Here is a 22,910-nt window from a genome sequence, read left to right as displayed (position 1 = left end):
TACTAAAAGCAATTTCTTGAGCTGCAGATCCACAGTGTCAGTTAGTTAATTAGACAACTAACCTCATCGGGAATAAGGTTTACGTGGCTTATATAATTAAGAAATGCAGCGTGGATTGCAAATGTTCACAACTCCTTACGAGTGATCTGCAGACCTGGAATTATTAATTATGAAGGCATTCATAAATAATTCTGCACAACAAATTTGGAAATGTTGTGATCCATGTAAGGGCAATTTGAAAACAAGAAACAAAAGGCAGAATTTGTTTATACAAGATTAGTTGCTAATTATTTGTTTAGCTTTATCTGCCATTGAAAGGATAGGTGCTGGCAAAGTTGCCAAAGAAATGCTTTCAGTCTTCAAGTTTTGGAGATCATGCTGGAAAGGCAGTAGGGCTGATTCAAACTGCTGTGAGCTGGCTTGTCTTTGCTGAGGTCAACCAAATGACAGCTTTTAACTCTGGGTCTGAATTTGACCTTTCTGCTCCAGGTTGGCAGCTACTTGGGTCGTTTTTCCATTTGCAATGTTGACAGTAGCAATAGCACACAGTGTTATCTGTGTGCTGTCTACAAGCACCTGATTTCCATTCTTCTCCACTTCTTTTTCGCAGATTGACACGTAGGTTGAATTCAAAAGTGCAGGAAAAGAGTTCTGCCTGCGAAAGGAGCCTGCACTCCAGAGGGTTTGCTCTAAACTATTGTGAGACCTCCGGCTACAACACAGGACATGGGAGCTTTTCTGAACCCTCGTGTCTTGTGTTGCAGCCAGAGGGGCACATCTTTTCAACTGAGTCTGAGACAAGTAGAAGAAACCAACATGAAAGATGTGTAAAGAGAGAGTGAGAGACGGGTACGGGCGTGGGACTTCACTGAACATCTGAGAGAAGCAGACTCAGGAGTGTGATCCTTGGCATTAGCGTTTGAAGCGTTCTCCTAGATCCAGAGGAGATGTCAGATTTCTGCCTGTTCTTGAATGCAGATTGAAAGATCTGAATCAGGTAGTAAAAGTTACTGTGCTTACAATGCCACTGGCATTGGTCTTTTTGTTTCTTTCTGCAAATTTGACTAGAATCACTGAATTCAACACTAAACCTTTTGCAAGTATCTCATGATCTGCCCTTTTGAAACTCAGCAGTTTTGCTTCTGTACTTCAGCAGTTGTAGGTGTGAGCTTTGGGTAGAAATAGCATTAAGTAGCCTCACATGTTTTGAGCAGAGAACATGCCTATGATTAGCATTGAATTGTTTTGTTTCTCACTGGGACAAATTTTTCACTTCTTCAGCAGCTGACTTCAGGGTGAGCCTCAGCTTGAGTAGGAGCTGCAACACGATTTCTTTGTTTTGGCTTAACTTTGCCACTTGTTTAAAACATTGCATGCCAGTATGTCCCATCTAATGAAGTATTAAAGTATACTCAACTGAAATCTTCCTTTTTAATACTGCATTAGACTGGATAGACTGGGATATAATGTTTTCAATATCTGCATTAAAAAAAATGTGCATGCCACTGAAATATCCGGAAGAGGACTCTGGATTTGTATTTTGAGTTGTTAAAATAACATGGGTGGTTAAAAATGTTCTCGTTCCGATCCTTCCAGTTCAACATCTTTTAGGAAGCTACAAAGACATGTCTCCTCATGTGGCAATAAACACGGTTAAATTTTGAGGTAAGATTTGAATAATTTAGAGTATGTTTCCAGACTGTCTATGATCTTTCAGACTTTGCCCCATTCTGTATTCATTGATTTCAGTGGCAATACACACACAAAAAAAGCTCTGCTCAAGGGATTAAGAGTAGCAGGAGCCGGTCCTTGGATCATCACAAGGCAGATTTTTTTGAAGATCCCCTTATCTGATAAATACCGTGGTTTTGTGGTCCATTTTAGATTGTTATTTCTCATGGGAAAAATAAAAAGGTAGTTATAAGAAAGGTAAATAAATATTCTCACCTTCACTTCTCTGATCAGGCTCAGTGTTTCCTGCACACTTTGTGTAGCTACCATTTAAATCAGAGAGAGTGCTTTCATTCTGAAAGTGGCCTTCTGGGTCAGTACTCCTGGCTTAGTTTTCAATGCCATTTACAGTATTCAGTTTGTCCTCCTGATCTTTGGTTCAAGTCAGCGGAAAGAATTAGTAAAATAACCCATGGGAGACCGATGCTCCAGTGCCATCCGTTGCCCTGTTAATTCCCATTGGGTTGAAAAGCCCAGTTATTGCATCTCTGTGTGTGCATGTCTCCGCCTCCAGCATCACTTTCAATCCCAGGAGCATAAAACTTGATAATTTGAAAATTCTTCCTAGAGAAGCTCCGTCTCTCAGTATTCTCAAATACAAGTCATGTTCAGACATTGTCTGAGGGAAAAGGGAGTGAGGAAAAACTTCCCAGTCCCAGTGGAAGACCTCAGAGGAGACAACACTTCAGGAGAAAACAGGGACATATGCACATGGACAGAAGAGCGCAGGTCTGGGTATAAACCTCTGCGGTTGCATCAGCTTAAGCATTTTACCTAGTAATTTTCCCCTTTCTGAAGTATCCCATATGGGGTAGCAAAAATTCCAAGAGCTTTCTAAAATACTCAAAGTGAAGGATGTACTTTGGGTTTTTTCAGTGATCTTTATTCAAATTCTTTGCTTCCTATTGCATACATTAAGTTTTGTACTAGAAATACAAAGCAAATGGTTCAACAGAAAAACATGTCTATACTGTGGGAGAGGGGTTTTTTTTGCTCTGGAATCTACCAGCTAGACTGTACCAGTTGAGAAGATTTTTGCAAGTAGTCAGCCATCAGACTGTAGCCAAACCCCTAGTTTAAAGAAAAAAACCCAGCAGTTAAGTATAGTTTAATTTTTTTTCCAGGAAGTATTGTTATTATAAACTGTAATTAGTGGTTTTAACTCAGCAATATTTCATTTCTCTTAAAGGAGAAAAAGCTTCCTAGCTGAGCATCTTTGTTAGAGCTGTCAGTGTCTGCATTCATAAAAGGAAAAGAGCTGTGATCGAAAACAGGTAATTTCTTGGCAGTTTAGATGCACACCCCACCAATCAAGAAAGCCAAGGCCTCCTAATGATATTAAAATAACAGAAAATGGAATTTTGTCAAACATTTAGGTGTTTTTCAGAGAACCTATTTGCTCAAGTGAGAAGTTTATTTGTTGGCAATGGCTGAATACTTAATTACAGTAGCTGTGCTAAATATCACTGCTGGCGCTTGAGATATATTTAGATTCAGCTCCCTCTGTCTCAGAAAACACAGCAATTAAAATGCAGCACTGTAACATAACGTAACTGATAATAGGTATAGGGCTGAGGAATGTTTGAGATGTTGCCAAATCTGCTATGGAAACCATAGATGAAGCATGAAAATGGTGGCAGCTTTTTCTTCCTGTACTAGTCAGAGTCCTTACTCCACTCCGTCAGTGCAATGTGCAGCAATACAGGGATTTTCAAGGGAATCTGAAGGAGTTAGGTGCCTTTGACAGTAATAATCATTACAGCATTAGTCTTACTGTCTATAATTTATCTGCTTCACAAGATTTGCTTCAAATAATGAACCAAAGCTTAGTCCTGAACAGACCTAACATTCCTTTAAAAGGCTCTTTTCTCTCTCCTGTCCTTTCACATGAGGCGTACACATCCTTTGGGTCCTGAATCGGAGCATGTGATTCCCACCTGGTCTGGCTTCTTGCACAGATCAGCACAAGACGACACGATCATCCTAGCTCTCCCCACAGGGGCTCTGATTTCATCTTGTGTTCCCAGATGGCGATAGAGAAGGAGACGGAGTGTGGGACACAAAATCTAAAAGTTCATCCCAAGCATGCCTGAACCTTTTGTGATTTCATCTGTTCTCTGCTTCCCCGTTCTCCTCCTCCCCCTTCTCTGAGCTCCCTCAGCCCCCTCTGATTTAATGAGCACTCAAGTTGTTGAGCCCTATTAATGCTCAGACCCTCAGACAGTCCCAGCAGAGAGCACGCAGCAGAATGCAAGCTCTAATACGTGATTCCCGACTGTATTTTTAACACTGTCATGCCATGTGCAGGAAATCAGGCACAGTACATCCTGAAGGACAAAGTGGGAAGGCATTGTCGGCTTGGCACAGACTGTTTGACTTTGCTGGAGGAAACCTGCTTTGCAACATGTATGGAAAAAGCCTGCACTCTTATGGGCTCTGAACTTCCCAGGAGCTGCATTAACTGTTAAAAAGAGATGTACTAAAGAAGTATCCTTGTCCTCATTTAAGCTCTGTTTATGCTTTGAAAGTCCCACGCAGTTCACTGAAAGAGTTTCTCCATCCCTCTTCAAAACATGAACTTATTGATTGTCAGCGCTCCATACTGACGGGATCAGGAACTGACTTAGTCTGTTTATCCATAAAACAGGGGCACTATGTAAGTTCCTTTAGCCAGTGAGTTGCCTGGAAAGCAAAGGGGCCGTTCATATTTGCAGGCTGCTTCAGTCTGTGATCACTATGTAGAGCATATGAACAAAAGTGGCAATTCACTCAAGCCACAAAAAAAAAAAATCTTATCTGTCATTTACAGCGCCATTCTTTAAAGCTCCTTTCTTTCAGTATGTTTTTTCAATTGAATTATTATATAGATGGTGTACATGTCTGTGTTTCATTGAGAATTTAATTGACAAAAACCTCATTTTCGACTGAAAAAGATTATTATGCTTTGCTGGAAGCATAATAATCCATGCACCATTAGCCTTGGTTATAGTCAACAAGGAACAGTAAAAATGTCACCTTCTAGCTCAGGTCAGCTTCCTGAGTGGATCACAGGTGGTGTTTGTTCACTTTACTGACTAAAATAAATCTTACTTCTCTCAGCTGCAAGAACAAAGTAGTTAATGGAGATTGAGGTGGGCTTCCGGCTGCGTTGCATATATTCAGCCGAGATTAATTTAGTACTTCGATGAAGAATGTTTATCAGTAGTCATGATGCAGGGGAAACATCCAGTAAGAGCCTTGGGTGAACTTCCAGTAGTCAGGAAAGAGAGCGTCCCTGTAAATTAAGCCGAGCCAAAGAGGCACGGCAAGCACGGGTCCCCATGCCGCTCCTTGAACGGAGCCAGGCTGGGCAAGGCAGGCCAGTCGGGGGACATCCCTCCTCCTCACTGCGGGTGAAGGAGGGGAGCAAGGCAGGATCTGGCAGAGCAATCCCGTAACTCTGACACAGGGTCCACTCAAAATCCCAGTGGGAGTGACGGGGTGAGTCAGATCAGTGCCTGTGGCAGCAGGAAAGCAGGGAGGAGATTTCTTCCCTCTTCACGCTGGCCTGCAAAGCTAGCTAGCTGTGGGAGGACATTTTTCAAAGTCATCAACCTTTTTTAAAGGCAGAGTGGCTGCCATGGCAGTACAAGCCCTGTCCTGAACGCTCCTGTGTCCCGCTGCTGGCTGACACGCTGGCACCGCAGCAGCATTGCTAGTCTTCATGCACGCAGTACCAAACCGTACCGGAGTCGCTGGGTGCCCTCACCTCAACGGCGGGCTCCTGTCTGGCCCCACTGCACTTCTGATGCTTTTCTCCTCTGCCTCTGCCTCCAAAGATGAGGCGGAGCCAGCAGCAGCAGCAGGGAGATCGGTGGGATTTCCTACGCGATGCCAACGTACGTCTTCCTTGCCATCACCGTGCCAGAGCAGAGCTCCAAGACACACGGGGCCAGAGGGGGTCTGTAGGTCTTGCAGTGCAGCTGGAGCAGGAGGCAAGTGTGCTGGGATTAGGGCATCCACCGCACGGGAGTGGGCAAAGGCCCTCAGCACAGGTCGTACTGCTCTGAGGGGGCTGGGAGGGAGGGAGGAAGAGTCAGGGGCTGGGGGAGGGAGAGAGGAAGAGGAGGGGAGCCAGACCCATGGCCTCCAGGACTGCGCTGCTTCCTCCTCCAAGAGGTTTTGCAGTTTGCACTTGTACCAAGCTACTATTTCGGTATCAGATTTATGGTTGTTTCGAATGCTGTTGGCCCTCGGCATTTGACGCAGAAATGCAAAACCATGATCTCTGCTTTCATTAGAGAAATAGGCTGGGACTGTTTTGAATTCTGAAGCCCTGACAATCAAAAAGGTTTGGAAAGGAGAATGGCGCAGAAAAGAAGAGAAAAACAGCGCACGTGTGGGTGCATGCATGTGTACTCTCCAGATCACAAACTGGGGAGAGAAGAGGTGCAAATATGTGGGAGCTGATGCTATAGATGCCTGTTACCCTCGTGTTCATCCAGAGCAACTCCTTCAACTTCTGCCAAGCTACCTGGCTTCCCCTTAGAGTACAGACAATGAAACTTTGCTCCCAGTTTTGCTGCACAAGCCATTTCAATTTTTCAGAAGAGTTGCAAACCTGCAAGCTGAACTTGGATGTCATTCACAAAAGCTGTCCCCTTTACCTCTCCCTCCTGCGTGGGTGTATCCCACCAGGTTACTCAGGCAGTGCTACAGTTTGAACTTGATAATTTGATTCTCCATTTGAACTTGATAGTAAACACCGCAAAAGGCAAACACGTTTCCTTCCACTCTGCTAGCAGGGGAAAAGCAAGGAGTAGAAAAGGCACTGAGGTGAAAGACATACTATAGGTGGAACGCATCCACCAGGTGATGAACAATACCCAGAACAGACGGAAAATACTTTCAGCACTGTGGCAGGGCAGGGCAGGGCAGGCTTCCCTGTTCCCACACGTGGTGTGCAGTTACAACTATGGCTGTCACGGGCATCCTGAAGAAACATAAAATCCAGCTGGCAGAAGGTTTTCAAACCTTCCATGGCGTCAGCCTCCCCAGAATGACTCCGTTGTACGTACTGGGGCGGCACCAGGCAGGGAGCCGCAGGGTTGCTGTGGCAGCCCTCCAGCTGCACGCCTGCCGTAATTGAGCCGAGTATCCGCCGGGCACCGGCTCACTGCAGCGTGCCGCCCTGCAAGGTGGCAGATGTCAGGGCCCCGTCGGTGGTAGCAACGTCCTCCCTACTTGCTCCCCGCCGGCAGAAGCCCCTGTGTGCCAGGGACCGCAGCGCAGTCACTCTGCAGCCTGCAGCCCTCTTCCTCTGCTGGTGCCAGGGGGAGGAGAGGGAGGAAAGGAGGGGAAATGGGGTATCGCCGCCAGCAGGTTGTCACCACCCAAAACGCTGCTCCCAAAGGGCTGCCCTCCTGTGCCGTGCCTCTTCCCTCTGTGAGGAGTGGGAATCACACAGACGGTGGGGAAACTGGGTTGAGCGGAAGCAGCTACGCTTGAAGGGTTTGTGGGAAATTTAAACGCCGGGCGTCTCTGCCAGGCTGTCTCCAAAGCCCTCTCCAGGCTTTCTGACTTGTGGATTACCACCTCCCTGCAATGTAGATGGGTTCATGCAAGAGAAATTAACATTAATGTGGCCATCGTTAATCTAATCTCTTCCTTTTGCTTGATTTTGTCAATGTTGTAAAAAGAAAAACAAAATTCTCTTTCTTCCTGGGCCTCGTATGGGCTCTGTCCATAGCAGGAGGCCAGTGCTGAGGAAGCACCTGGAGTGCGACGCGTCTTTTGCTCTTTATTCAGCAGTGGACTCCAATATAATCAAGTTAATTGGCCAAAACATTTTAACAGCAGTGTACACTGCTGCACAGGCTAGGTAATATAGTAAGGGCTGAATATAGTAAGGGCTAAGAAAGGGCTTCCAAACTATATAAAGGGAGAGCTGATAATTCTTGCGATGCGCTGCCTCCTTCTCTGCAACAGATCCATCCACACATATTATACGAAGAGCTGAATCACCGCATTATAAATAGACTGACTACGTATTTTTTCTCCCTGAAAATAATTTCAAACCGAACATGCCTACTCTATTCACTTTGAATTACCGCTCCTAAGAAAAGAGGAGAAGACATTTTCTACCTCTTTCTACTTTCCCTATTAGTAGTCTGACTGTTAAAAGCCTTGACTGTTAGCCTTTGGGATGCAAACCTGCTCCCATTTAAGTCAATGTGAGTTTTATCATTGACTTAATTGGAAGTGAGATTGAGCCATTGGCTGTGAGTGGCTTTGTGTAGAGCTTGAAAAAAAAAATAATAAAGGAGACTGAGGCAAAAGGTAGTGCCAGTTTTTTCATCACAGCAATAACCCAGCTTTGCCCAGCCTGCCCATAGTCATGCTAAAAGGAAAGCCTAGCCTGAAAGGAAGCGCTTATAATATTATGGCTTAATTAGTTTATGGGAGAAAAATGCTGAAGGGGAGAGGGCTCCCGTTGTTAAATATTTTACCGTTGCAACACTGACTAATGTTGGCTGCTCAACACGAAGTTAGCTGGAGTCCTTGCCCTGTTCCACTGCAGCCTGCCCAGGTTTCTGTGCTCCCTCCTCAGGCCTCGGTTTTTGTTTAATGACAGTCATGCTGGGTACCTCTGAAAGCACAGAAAACATTTCTTTTCTGTGTATCTAATTTGCCCGTTATTAACATTATCCCCAATCTTTTAAGTGGCTGATTATTAAGCAAAGAAATAGCAATGAAGCAAGGAAAGAATGTGATAGGGAGATTTACTGTGTGGGAGGCAGAGATAAAATTAGATTTCTTTAAGCTATGTAGTACAGTTATTAGGAAGTTAGGCTAATTTTTCAAGTAGCTGTCACTTAAATAACCTCATCTTATTATTCATGCTGAGGTATTTACTACAGAAATTCTTTCCCCCAGGTCATCATTTTTTTCCAGCAGCAGAAGTTGGGAACTTAACAATAGTTTGCATGCCCGAATAATGCAATGGCATGTTATGGTAATGCAAATAGTGGATTATTAAAGGACACGATTTAAAAACACTCTGCTGGTTCTAGTGGAATTTGTTTGTTTGGCCTCTTTTAGTATTTTCACCATCTCTCTCCAAATTTTCCATCCACAGTCTCTCAGTAGAGACAGCAGTAAATTTTTCCCACCTTGATTTGTTCTTAACTCTGTTTCTCATTATCTGCTGCCTTTTCTAAAGGTGCCCCAGCATCAATCCCACTGACTGCTAATAGCACCCAGTATCTCCACCACCACAGAGCTCCGAAGAGTATTTTCTCAATGGCTTTCTTTTTTCCCCAGCTCTATTCTGTTGCTCCCACCTCCATGTTGCTCCCAGTCCTGGCCTGTGTATGAATTAATCAGACTGACTTCTAGGCTAAACTATGGGCTCTTAGGGACATGTGTAGCTCTTAACACAGAATACATTTTCCAAGCCATGAACTGGGAGGTAGTCTCAAACTGCTTGTGGGTTTGACAGTCCCACACTGCTGGGCGAAAATTTCCACTTGTGCTCCTTTCAACTATGTGTCTCCAGCTCTACTCCTCTGTTTTGTTTTGCTTTACAGGACTGCCTCAGCATGTACGTCTCAGCTCCAGTTTGCTGGCACACTACCCTAAGTGCTCCTCCTGGCCTTCGCAGTGAGCCAGGAGAGGTCTGCATAAATCCATGCGGCTCTTTACTGCAGAGTCAACCTCTGAGACCTCAAGGGGACTCTAAGTCTTCTATAAATGAGGAAACTGGTGGACAACAGCAGGTTATTGTTTTTATACCAGAAAACATAATAAAGGGATCAAGGAGGGAAAAAAAGCATATACTTTTATCATGCTTTCATTATTTACAGTCTTAGCATAATCTCTTGCTGCTGGTGGTTCGCCAGTAAAATGGGTCCTTGCTTTTTTCAAGAGGACACTTTTTAATCATTGCCCTCTGCTGTGTAGTTGGGCGAGTGTGATCTCACATGCCAAATGCTCAAGGCTTGGAAAAACAGTCAGCACACCATACAGAGCTGTGCTACGCTGCTCACAGCACGCATGGTTTAATTTGAGCACAGGAAAGCAAGAGATATTGAAATGAAGATCATCTAAAGTCCCTCAAAAATGGCTAAGATTTGGGAGCCTCCTTGAAGTTGCAAATCCATATGTGCCTGAGACCTCTCCAGGTTAGGCAGCAAAGAGACACTCGTCACTTCCACGGGATATTGGCTGCTGATCACCTGCGTCAGAGCGCACGTAGCTGTTCCTCTAGGAGAAGTTTGGGGAGGTTGGGGCTACCACAGATTTAATTTTTTTCAAGATAAATGCTTGCTTGTTTAAAATGAGGTAGGTATGAACATGAAGATGAGCAAAATGTGTCCTTAAAACATGGCCTGTGTTCTAGTAGGGGAAAGGGAAGATCCTAATCAGCTATGGAGGCTGTTACCTCTGAAACAGCAGCATATGGGAAAAATCAGTCTTTAAAGCAACCACTTTGATTCATAAAAATAGATATAAAAAATGCTGAGGAAGCTCTGAGGTGAGATGGAAAAAGTTGAATATGACTGGTTGAGGCTGGGGTGGGAGATGGTGCATTTTTGAAAATGCCGAGAATAGGACACGATGAAAATAGGGTTATTGGGAGATGTATTTGTCTCTGAAAATTCAGAGACTATGCAGTAGTTAAGCAGCACCAAGGAACTTATTTTCAAGACAGGTACAGAACTGGTGGAGCACTAACAGACACAGGGACAGTGTGCTAGTGATGTGCATACAGCTCTCCGCACCTCTGCTGCTCACCCCTTGTGCTGCTCTAGGTCCACATGCTTCCTCCCTTCCTCCTTCCTCTCTTCGTATCTCTCCTCGCCTTTCTTTCTCTTTCTCTTTCTCTTTCTCTTTCTCTTTCTCTTTCTCTTTCTCTTTCTCTTTCTCTTTCTCTTTCTCTTTCTCTTTCTCTTTCTCTTTTTCTCTTTCTCTCTTGCTCTCTTTTTCTTCAAATGAGATGAATGCACATGCTTTTTATTAGCACCGATAGGTGAGGAAACAGAGGTTTAATCTACCTGGTAAATTTGCGTGCCAAATTCACGAGACCATCAGGCTCCTCTCATTCTCAGAAGTATCTGTCCTTAAAACCACTTGTAACAGAAGTGACATTGTAAACAAGACAAGCGTCCCCAGTGAGCGAATTAAGCTTTTCAGAATTAAGTTTTCAGTAATATACATCAACATTCAGTCAATTGTTTTCTTAACCTGATTATGGCATTGTGCTTCTTGTAACAATAACCATTACTTTCGTTTTGTTCTTTTATAGGAAAAGAAAAGTGGGGGTAAGGAATTATAACTTGGGAGTGCGAGGACAGGCAGGAAGAGTGTAAAAGTGGGACATGGATTCAAGGCAGGATGTCTTGAAAACCTCTTTCAGATTTGTTTTTCTCTCTCGGTGACCTTGTCTGGTTCCTTTAGGTTTCTTTTGCTGCAGTACGTGTGACTGTAGGATGGCAGGACAAACTCCCTTCTCCATCATGTAAGAACAAGAGGCAGCTCCCCCCAGTCTCCAACACTCACATGCATGCATCCTTGTGCCGGGCTCCATGTCCCACCGTCACCAACGTGTTGGCTTGCGCGGCGGAGCGCAGGCCCACTGTGACTTGGTTTGCTCACTGCACGCCGGCGACACGAGCCATGTTTGCACGTGGGGTTTCCAGTGGGGTTTGCACTGTGACTGCCCTGCCGGGGCTGACACCCACTGGTGGGTGTGAGCTCTCCTTTTTTCTAAGAGGAAAGTCGGACCCTAAAATGGATCGGAAACGATCCTTATTATCCCACCGTCCCAGTGCCCTTAGCTCCCCAGGGTCTCCCAGCTGCAGGTACGGGGGTGGCTGTGGTTTTTCTCCAGTCAACCCCAGCCCCGAGAGCCTTGGTGGCCCACCCTGAACGTGCAGCACACAGTCTGGGGTTTAGCAAACACCTGTCGGCGTTTCGGGCAACTTTATTTCCAGTCTCCTTCTCCTCCTTTGTCTGGCTCTCGCGGTCCCCCGGTGCTGTGGGATTCCTTCCCCTGCCCCAGATTTTCCCTTGTGTCCCTATACAACTCCCAAAGGGCAGACGTTCAAAACTTTGGGCTTAACTGTTCTGCCTTTGTCCAAACCCTCTGTGAAATACGATTAGCACATATTTACCTAGCTGAGAGGCACATTGTGAGGCCGAATGAATGGCTCCACAGTACCTGGTATGATGTAAAAGCCTAGAAGAGCTTGATAAGGAGGTGAGCTTTACTTAATTAAGTTAACCTTCAGATTAATTGAGCTGCTTTCTAAAAACTGCAGTGTGAGAGCATGCAACTCCTGCAGGGCTCTAGTCTTGTTTCTGGGGCTGCACTCATTAGATACAGCCAAATGCAGTATCTGTCAGAGGGTATGTACATTGCTGGGGGAGCACGCTGATCCTCCCTGCATATTTATGCTTTTACAAAGTGTAAATTTCAGAAATAAATAGTTGATCTACTCTGCATGCAGCGAAACTTTGCCCAAGGCTGGGCTGGTGATTTTTTTTCTGTGTGTCTGCTTGCTCCTTTGGATCATGCCCACATGCTGCTATTTCAGTTCCTAACCTAGCAATTATCCAGCTACATGTATGTGCAGCAAGTACACCAAACACAGCTGCCTCCCTGGTGAGTTCAAGGAAACTCAGGTGTCTCTTTCCCTCCTTTTATTGAATTGACCTTTTGCACATTATCCTGTAATTCTTTCTCTTTAGCAATTTATAGCTGTAAAGGTATATCCTTTTAAACCCCTCTTTCCTCTCTTGACAGATTGCAATTCTTTTTTTTTTTTTTTGGTAATGACTAATTAGCCAGGGGCTTTGTGGATAAGCTGTTGGCTTTAGTGCCTCACTTCAGGGCCCCTTCGCGCTCAAGTGTAAAAGACAGCAAGGTCGCAATAGCAGTGCTCAGCATAAATTCCCCCCCCTCCGCCCCCTGCCATTGGAAATCTGTCACCCACCTCTTTAGCTCTTGACATGAAAAAAGGAAGAAAAGAAGCAGTATGTGGGAGAATCTCTGTGGTGTGTTGTCTGGCAGTCTGATGTGCTAATGTTTCTTTCGCTGGGAAACAGCTGAAAAGAGAAAGGGCTTGCTGACTCGCTTCTCTTGCCATCCACGGTCAAGCAGAAGGAGCCGCTGAGTGCGAAACCAGAGCTGGCGCAGCCAGCAAGCTGTGCAGAAGCACCCATAAATCCCCCATTGCTGTACGGATGAAACTCAGTCAGCAGAAAGTTCTCCGAAGATGCTGGATACCAGCCTGGGTGGGACAAGACAGAGGACAGGGTGTCACCCGGTGGAGCTGGGCCAGAGGGGACGGGAGCCCTCGGTGACGGAGGATGCGATGCAGCGTCCCCAAAGAGCCTCAGCACAAGCCCAGGAGCACTCCTGACAGGGGTCTGAAACAACAGGGGCCCCTGCCCAGCCTCTCTTAACTGCGTCTGATGGGAAATGTTTCAGTACTGCATAGCCGTGTCTCTTGGGGGGGGGGGTGTTCTTTTGTCTTCCTGGGGTGAAAAAGGTGAACGGAGCCAGCAGGATTCTAGACAGTCTACCTGGTGTCATCAGGAGCTGCTTCACATGTAGTGGAGTTTTAACTATTTAAACCTCTTGACTAATCAATACATTAAACATTAGTTGAACATAGTTAATAAAAACTACTGTTTTTTTTCCCTGGGAAAAAATAGAATTCCAAGAAATAACGAAGACTTGCTTGAGAGTCGATTTGAGTATGTGTGGCTTTGGGTTATCTATCGAATCTCAGAAAATATAACACTTAAAAAAACAGGTGTAAAATGGAAAAGTAAGTATTTTACCTTTAAAGGAAGGATCTGCAGTCTAATCTAGCATCGGACTTATTTATGTATGCATATCTTAATGAATGTAAAGATTATTTCTTCCAGTTCATATTCATCATGCTCGTAAGATATATTTCAGGGGACAGAAAACACCTAAGCAAGGAAATAAACTTAAGCTATTTCTTATTTGTTGCATTTGATCACTTCAGCTTGGAGGAAGAGTCCTTAGAAAGAAATCCACCAGAAATATTTGCAGTGACACGGATGACACTACACACCCTGGGGTCTGGCTCAGGAAAGTGAGATATCCAGACAAATCACTTTTTCTTACTGAAGAAGAAAAAAATGCATTAAAACCTGTCATAGTGGTAGAAAGGTGTTTTTTGTATGGGGGACAGCTGATATATTTCCTTACAGACAATATACATCCTGTAAACCACCCTGCCTGTTTTATTCTGTGTATCTGTCTATACAGCCACTTCCTATTCTAATTTAATTTCAAGAAGCTGAACTACCATAAAGAGATTTATTATGGGTGTGATGATTTCAGACTTTAAGAGGGAGCCACAGGTGGTTTTAAAAGATGAGATAAACTTTCAAATACATCAAATGTCTCATTGGATGAAAGATTAAGATGAGTTTGATTTTATCCAGATTTTCTGTGAAGGCCCAAATTAGCTTTCACACTGTCTGAAGGGATGTGGAGCCCTGGGGTTTGCATTTGTGAATCTGAAGGCTGGGGCTGGCTATCACTTAGTGTCTGAATAGGAAACTGGATTCTTTTGGCTTTGGATACAGCCCAGATTTCTCTAGAAATATGCTCTTTTTCCAGCCGGAAATTTTGTCCAGACACAGTTTGGAGACTTTGTCTCTTTGTCAGGAGTTTCCGAATGCTAAACAAAGCTTGCCAGGGGGACAACACTGTGCCCCTTGCGGTGCTTCACAGCTGGGGTGTGGGTCTGTGGCTTGGTTTTTTGCTGCACATGTGCCCGGGCAGCAGCCTGCGAGCCCTGGCTTAACCTCTGCTCGGAAACTGTCTCTTGAAGCCACGCTAGCTGGGATTGGACCCCGTTTCCCACTGCCTCTTCAAATGTATGGATGGCTGCAAATGCCTGCATGGGAAATATCCATGCTCCCCGCACAGAGAAACCGTCCGTTCCCATTTCTAACTAAGATGAAGTGACAGCATCACACGCAACTACAAAAGGAAGGTATCCAGGAGGGACTGTGGGGTCTGTCGCTCCCACCTCAGTTCTCCGCTGCTGAATCAAAGCTACCTCCACAAAAATTAGGCTACCAGGAACTTAAAGGGGCAGCTCCAGAGCAAACCCAATCCTCCACTTGCTACTGCTTGCTGTTTAGTGGTAAGGTTTGTGATATCTCATGTTTTCCCCAAAGTCCCAGTTCTTTGAATCACATGGCTTGGTGAAAATTATTTCCTCAAATGTTAATTTCTAGAAAAAAGCCGGGAGGCGTGACCAGATTCCTCCTTCCACAATGAGAAGTGAAAAGAAAAAGGGCTGAACTTACTGCTTTTAAGCAGTCTCTAGACATTTAAGTTTATTTGGAGCTTTCTGCGATCTAGCGTGTGATTTTTTAAAGCATAGCAATAACAACACCGTGTTACAATTATGCAGCACAGTATAACGCTGCTCAGGGCTTCCTACTGCCATCACTATCTCTTTCCTTTGCTAAGACTGGCAAATTCTCTCTGCTTCTCCATCTCCTTCCTCCTGGGGTTACTCCAGCCCCAGGTCCCCTCTTCCTTGCCTCTCCCAGACTTTCCTCCCTCCTCACCACCTCCCTGTGCTCCTCCCAGTCATTGCGAGCACCCAGTGAGCACCAGCAGGGCTTTAGTCCCTTGGTCCGCTTCTTGTGTCTCCTCCATCAGAGTGGCACCTTCTCACCCCAGGCTCCTCGTGGCTTTCAGAGGTGTAGAAGACAGCACCATGACCTGGCGCTTGCTGCCTCCTTCAAGTCAAACACAGACCTGGCAGGGCGCAGTTTTGGTGCTGAGGGTCACAGACGTACCCGGCACATCTGTAGCAGCTGGGGGTTGCCATCGCAGGGGGTGTGCAGTTGCAGCGAGAGGTACCAGAGGGTCATGACTCCCAGAACTGACCCTCTCAAGGTGAAGGTACCTTATGTGACCTACCTGAGCAAGGAGGAAGATACAGGAGAAACAGATGAAGGTGAAGGTACCTTATGTGACCTACCTTAGCAAGGAGGAGGATACAGGAGGAAGAGATGATGGTGGCAGTTGTATAAAAGGAACAGAAATGGGGAGGGAGAAAAAGGTTGGGTTTCAGACCTGGTGCTTTCTAGTGTTTTACAATTGAGGCTTCATTTTTTATCCAGTTGAAGGTCAGTCTATGGGGCTATGATTGCTGCCTGTGGAGGGGAAGGCGAGTGAGGCAGCTGTACAAGAAAACTTCTGTCCATGGTGGCCTGTCTCCCTGGGCTCCCCTGACACTCAGTGGAAAAAGCTAAACTCCTCTGCAGGGCAATTCAAAGCAGAAAATTAACTCCATGTTCTCCTTTTTCAGTCCAAGGGCAATTAGGGACCAGGCCAAAGTTCCCCTTTCTGATGGGAAGCTCCCTGCTTTTCGTAATACATTGCTTTGTTGGATTAAATGGGGCTCAGCATGTGAGTTGACCTGGACAACCGTTGGCGAATGCGTATAAAAGCTACACCTGCGAGGAACAATTGCAAGGAGAGCTGTCATGCGGCTTCACAGGCTGCTTTGGCTCGGAGTAGAGGAGGCTTGGCAGTAAAGAGCGATGGCTTTATTTGTACACCAGTTTCAGGTGTAAACAACAACTGCTTTATGCAAAACCTTCTGTCCATAAAGCTCTTCTCTTGCCTATGGAGCCATTTAGTAATCACCAAACCCTGTTCAGGTGCAGATGCTGTTTTTGATTCTGAAGAGATATATATATCTGTCTATTTCCTTTTGATAACTCACTGTGGCTACCAGCAGCTATCACCAACATCTGCTTGAAATAACTCTTCTGGCCTGTTTCTCTCCCCTGCTATACGTGTTCCCAATCCTACTGAATTTCCATGTAACCACGGGCAGTGTTGGCTTGTGGCACCGGACTAACTGTGAGTCAAGCGTGAAAATGCACCTGTACGCAGGCAAGCAACAGTCACACATGCCATCAGGTGCAGCTGTAAAGGAAAATTAGCTCTGTGTGTTGCCACCACAGGAGAGCCTCTGCTTGTACTCAGGTGTAACTCCTGGAGGTTGCTGAGGCGAGGTGCTGATCATCTTCAGTTCCCAGGAATTCCTATGGCTGCTGAGGCTGGGAGGCTTCATTGCCCATGGAAGCTTTACCCCTTGTAGTACCCTGCCCCTGCCCCCCAAACCTCTTCTATGCAACTTTTGCAAAGCACTCTGAGCCAAAGGCAGCAGCTCCAAAGGGGTACTCACTGGATGTGCAAGCACTGCACGTCTTAATGGTGCTATTATGCAGGGCAGGAGTTTCCATTTTCTTTATGCATGCAAAAAATGCCACCTCCACTAGGGCCCATTAAGGTCTTCCTATCTCCCGCTGATGCTAAATCTACCATTTAAAGTACTTGTGACCCTCTCAAAAACACAGCTTACCTCCTGGGCAATTTCCATAAGTATCCAGGACTCTCCAGAGATCATCAGTTCCCACCAGCAGCACGAAGCCCATGAAGCATAGATGCAAAGTTGCCTGCGAATCTACCTCAGAGCAAAACGTAAGAAGCCCAGGAAGAAGATTCCCAAGCTCTGCAGAGGTATGCCCATGCTTATAGGCATTTCCAAGGGATACCAAAGCCAGGCACAGGCTACACAAATGATTGTGGGAGAATGAGGGCAACTCAGCTGAGCGCTGGGAACCCTCTGTTCAGCTACCAATTCAGAGAACTGAGTTCAGCTTGCTTTGGAGGAGGATCTGAACCACCTCCAGAGCAAGGCATCCCACCCACCAGCCTATTTGAGAATCTCCAAATCACATTTATTCACACCATCCTCCTTTGAGTACCTGAGGAAAAGCTTGCTAGGGCATTTCTACTGTTCCAGAGAGTGAGCTGATTATCTGATTGGCTTCTCTTTCTGGCTGTCCCAGAGAAGGCAGAGGAAGGGTCTGAGCTCATTTAGCTCTGAGCAGCAGGATTTTGAGGACCCTTCCCCATGCCACCTCACTCTCCCTTGTGTTAGGGGTCTAACCCAGAGCTTTGCATTCCCGCATGTGGTCAGTGGTCACTGCACGGAGTGGAGCCCTGGCCAGATGGCGTTGGCAGGGACTCGTTCAGTAAAGCCCTACAGTGAGAGCCTTCTCCCCCTTCTGCTTTCTCCCCCTGGCCCTGCCCCCAAAGCCATTTGCTATTACCAGGCTGCTGCTGTCCCTGCGGCAAAACCAGCGTGATGCATCTGAACACCTCCCAGGACAAGGTGGCTTCTTGTAAACCACAGTGTTTAAACTATGGTGTAAGCACTGATGCGGGTGAGGAATGGGTGCCCCATTCCCTTTTGTCGGTTCTGCGAAGGTGAAGGTAACCACTAGCTGGGGATGGATGGGCGGAAGTAGCATCTTACATGATCACAGCCTTAAGCTAAGTGAATAGGAGGCAAAGCCCTACGTACCTCTGAGGTTTAAGCTTAAAGTGCTTTACAGGCTCTTGGGAAACAAATTTCATGATGCTGTTGGTAAGTGTTATAGGTAAGTTTTTGATCCTTGTTCTGTTAAAAAGGGATCTAATGCACAGCAAGTGTGATCTTCCCCTCTGTTGCATGATGTACCGTCAACCATGCAAAATGTCCCCACACCAGAATGGCAATGTCTTGTCTGCACCTCTGGGGATGGCACACACAGCAGGACACCTGGTGTTGGATAACGGAGGCCAGAGAGATGCAAAGCCTCCAGGGATCACACAAAGTCTTGCTGATTTTGTTTGGCATGGGGTGCATTCAGCAGTGACCTGCCCGGGGCCGCAGCACAGTCTGTCCAACTCTGTCTGAAACCCATGACCTGACCTCAGGTCTCTGACTCTTGCTTCTGTGCTTGGACTGGGGTCTGCTTCCCTTGGCACAAACAAGGGAGCTCAACAGACTCCATCTTTCCATTTCCCTAAGAACCAAAAAAGTTAATGCTAGAAATGCTCTTTTTTGAAACATTTGTAATTGGCAGCTCCTGCCAAGTATTAGCAGGCCAGTAAAATCTCTCTACATAAATTGTGTTGTAATTAGCGTGATTTGTTTAATGTCACCTTGTCTGGCTGTCTGAGAAACTGTCTCAAAATGTAAAAACACCAAGTTTTTCAGCTGAGGGAGTGGTGCCTGACTGCACCAAGACATTTTTATTTCTCTCTATGATTTTACAATGGCCTTTTCAAATCGCTCAGGCTGGTGAACCTAAGCCAAGTTAATCAAGAATTCCCAGATGAGGAAAATTACAGCCATAAGAATATAACAACAAGCATCAAAATTTCTTAATAAAGGTAATATGCTGATGATAATTAATGGATATTTCATTCAGCACACAGGACAACACAGTAAAAACATCCTGATACCTCAAAAATACTTGGTATGTGTGCAAATAAGCCATTCTAGGTGGAAGCAACAGAAAGGGTGACAGCAGAAAGTAGTTTGCTTGCTGGAAAGGGGAGTTAGGGCTGACCGACCTCCTTGGTGTCCCTCAGCTCCTGCGCTGGCCTCCCTGAGCTGCGCACCCAGGTCCGAAAGGCAAACACGAGTGACTAATGCCAATTTTCCCACCAGGTGGCAACGAGGAGAGTAAGAGGAAAGCAGTTGAGGGGCACTGGTAAGACTGGAGTGCAACTGGGGAGCAGCACTGTGGCTTCCCAGTGGAGTCCAATATGTTAAAAAGGCCCCAGCTTGAATCTGGTCCCGTTATTGTCCATCAGTGCCCAGAAAAAGCTCATGACAGGCACAGCAGGAGGAAAACCGGTCAGGTCTTACGCGCACCTGGGTGTTGCAACCTGATAAAATGATTCTTATCTTCCCCATCCCATGAACATCACCAGCAATCTGAGAAACAGAAAGAGAAAAAAAAAAGATCAGGGAACCTTTTCAAGCATGAGAAATGTTTTGGGGTGAGAAAGGTGCAGAAGGAGCACTGAATGCCCAGCTCAGCACCAGCATTTTTCAACTTTAATCTTTCTTCCAAATGTTCTGCTTTTATTCCAATTAATTGAACGAATGTCTTAAAATTCACAACACAAACTGAATTTGATTAAATCTAACTTGGTTCATATGATAAAGCACCGCAGTTAGAATGCAGCTAGAAAAATACATTATGCTGGGACAAATAAGTACGGTTAACTTCAATAAGAGCAGAGGTAAATTGCTTTTCGCGTGAGATGTGCAATTTTAACTCAGTACAGCTTTAATCAAAGTAAAATATTATAGGGAAGGGAAAAAAAAACCCTCACAATGTAACATTTTGTCTGCTAACCACTCAGTAAAACTTCAAGTTTAAATTGCTAAATAAAGCCAAGACTGTACATTGGCTTTCCCTGTTAGTATGTAAACAATTAAGTTAAGGCAATATCCGGCTATGAGCTCATTTATATTTATAACAGATCAAAAATCACAGATAGTCAATGTGAATGCAAGCTGTCCATCAGAAGTTTGTCTGCCACTGAAACTTTCACTGGAAGGGGAAGAATGGAACTAAATACAGGTATTTAAATGGAGTTTGCATTCACATTTATGGCAATGTTTTCACAGCCAAATGAAAAAGAATGTCAATTAAGCATAGCTAATAAGTGGGATAGAAAATATTAAACTTGTATTTGAGGGGAAGGAATCTTGCTCATTGCTCTTCAGTGGTCTGTAGTTGATGTTATGTGTATCAACACTGGGTGCTTCAAACTCTCAACCTACCTTCTATTTGGGGAGAGTCTGCTCTGTTTTGGAGGACCAATGTTGGCATGCTGCTGCTGTTCCCTGCTTTGCCTGTATGGATGCCTGCTTGTAGTATAGTGGGGTCACCTGCAACCCCTTTCTCACAGGACCATAGCTGGAATTGTACCACCATTTAGGACACGGCAAGCTGGAGGAGGATGGAGTAGCTCTGACACACTGCAGCTCAGCTCAGATGCTGGGAAAAACCTTGATCTTTGATTGCATCTGGCACTTCCCTGTGGCCAGGATGGGAAGACACTGACAAGGCAGCTTCCAACAGAGCCTCAAAAGGGTTTCATACTCCCATATTTCTGCATGCTGCAAGAGTGTACTGCCTAACACATAGACAGGGAGAGGCTCAGGCTCTCCAAGGGGACACCTGACCGTATTAAAAGTGGATGACATACAAGCCACATGCTTTCTCATTCACTGCAAGGCTGGGAAAGTCTCCTCCAGCTCCAGCACACCCTCTCTTTGAAGGTTTCTTCCTTAGCTTGCCAGCTGGGCACCACAAGCAGCCAGTGTAACTGCAGAAGAGGAAACAACCCTGGAGGGTAGGGGTCATCAAACCTCCTGCTGCTGAATCAGCAAGCTGCAGGCTTCCCAGACCAAAAAAAAAGCCCTACACATCAGTGGTCTCTGCTGCTCTTAGCACTGTGGTCAATGTAACCCCCCTGTCCCCCGTCCAACCAAGGGAGGACATGGGAGGTGTCCTTCAGCCACCAGTTCGGAGAGGATCTGTGTGGCCGCATCGTGGCTGAGGTAGCAACCTAGAGAGCCACCAGAAATGCCTCAAGAAAACTAGCGTGTAGTTCTCCACCACACTTGTGTGAGCTGGAGTAAGAATAAACTAAAGCAAATGTGTAAAGCCTGGAGTTTAGTTAAATGTTTGGTAGAGGCAGAGATGAGAGCTCATTAGATAGAAGACAGTCTGGACAGTTTAGCACCAAGGACCACATACAATCATTTCTCAGAAGACATAAGGGGTTTGTTGTCTCGTCATTCGGCATGCTGTTTACTGATTATACAGCCAAAAACATCTTAGCCCAGATTTTATGTGAGAATTTTAGCTTCTTGGAGGCAAGAAAAGGAGGGACATGACACCCTCTGCTCTCTGCAAGTACAAAACTGTTTTGCGCAGAAACTAATTCTGGCATGAGGGAAAGGTGATGTGTGCTCTCAGGCGTCCTTCACACCCAACGCAGAGCTCAGGGGGGAACTTGGCATGGCCTAACTTTGGGCACCTAGCTTTAAGCCTGAGGCGTAAGGCTGGTTTGGCTGCAGAGCCAGTGGAGGGAGACAGGCGCTTCCTTCCAGGGGGTATCACAGCCCCGAGGACAGGGTCCTGTGCTGGGGCACCTGGCCAGCCAGAAACTCCAGCCTGGGAACCAGGCATAGTCCTGGGCAGACAGAGGATACGGAGGCGTGAACAAGCTGGTGCCTCCCACTGCACCGAGAGGTCCTCACAAGCTGATGTAAACCAGGGCTTACAGCCTTGCCAACAGGCTACTGAATCTCCTTTGTTATTTTGATGGCTAGCCCTGGAAAGAAAAGGCGTAGGGAGAAGGTGACCAGCGGTCTCTTTGCAGAGGTAGATGAGCAGCTCCAGTTACCTCTTACTGTCCCTCAAAGCTGTGGCACAGGCCTGGGGACCCTGGAAGCCAAACCCACTCCAGGGGTGGCCTGAGATGAGGCCACATCCCACCTGAGAAGATAGGAGAGCACCGAGGGGAAACACAGCTGAATTCTGCTTCAGCGGAGTCTCTCTCCCTCCTTTGGGATGGACCTAGCACCTCTTCATATGACCACATGCCTCCTGATTTCACAGGGAGCCCTGGATCAGTTCCCAGGAGGGAAATGGCATGCAGAGGTTCATGGGTGGTAAAGGCTGAAAGCCACCTTGTTTTCTCTGCCTTTCTTCGCCTCTTCCCTGGGGCCTTATCCCTGGCACATTGCGAAGCACAGCCCCTGCCTCCCTGTGCCAGAAGCCCAGTAGGGAGGGGAGGCAGGAGCTGCAGGAAAAGCAGGGTCTTCTGGTGCTCCTGGGACACGGCTGAGGACATCCGACTGACCATGGTCCCCTGGGCATGAGCTCTGCTAACTTTAGCTGGCCTTGAGGCAGGAATGCCTCCCACACTGAGCGAAGTGTTCTCACACAAGGACTTAGACTGATGCTTTAACATCCCACCTTGTTTCTACTATTTTTGGAGACTGTCTAAAGGAGTGAAGCACGTGCGTCTGACTCCAGCTGAAATTCAGCAAATCTCACTAGTCTCCAGAAAATATCTTTGTGCCTATGGGATAATTTTTAATCTACCACATCCAATGACGCAGATACTTCTCATGTCAGGACCAGGAGGTCTGGAGTGCAGAGATGGATGTTCCCTTTTGCATAGCACCTCCTCCTCCGCCTTCCTTCAGCAAACGATCTACCACCTCTGTCTCTTGAGGATCCACCAAGGTTTT

At 46.0% G+C, this 22,910-nt stretch overlaps 2 long non-coding RNA genes across 3 annotated transcripts in view; both read left to right on the top strand.

The window, feature by feature from the left end:
* The window catches only part of LOC140646973 (uncharacterized), a 50,610-nt gene extending 41,139 nt beyond the window's left edge, over nt 1-9,471 (top strand). The window contains exon 3 of the long non-coding RNA XR_012040612.1: nt 9,300-9,471. This is a non-coding gene — a long non-coding RNA (uncharacterized lncRNA). The remainder of the gene's footprint in view (nt 1-9,299) is intronic.
* Nucleotides 786-4,492, top strand: LOC140646972 (uncharacterized). Of its 2 annotated transcripts, XR_012040610.1 has the most exons (4): nt 786-997; nt 1,597-1,665; nt 2,921-3,005; nt 3,624-4,492. It is a non-coding gene; the product is annotated as an uncharacterized lncRNA (long non-coding RNA). The 2 variants fall into 2 exon arrangements; XR_012040609.1 differs by having other exon boundaries at nt 786-1,665.
* Nucleotides 9,472-22,910: the final 13,439 nt, after the last annotated feature.

The sequence above is a fragment of the Ciconia boyciana genome, chromosome 2 (genome assembly GCF_034638445.1).
Source record: "Ciconia boyciana chromosome 2, ASM3463844v1, whole genome shotgun sequence".
Lineage (NCBI taxonomy): Eukaryota > Metazoa > Chordata > Aves > Ciconiiformes > Ciconiidae > Ciconia > Ciconia boyciana.
The sequence above is the reverse complement of the archived record's forward strand: the minus strand, read 5'-3'. Positions and strand labels throughout refer to the sequence as shown.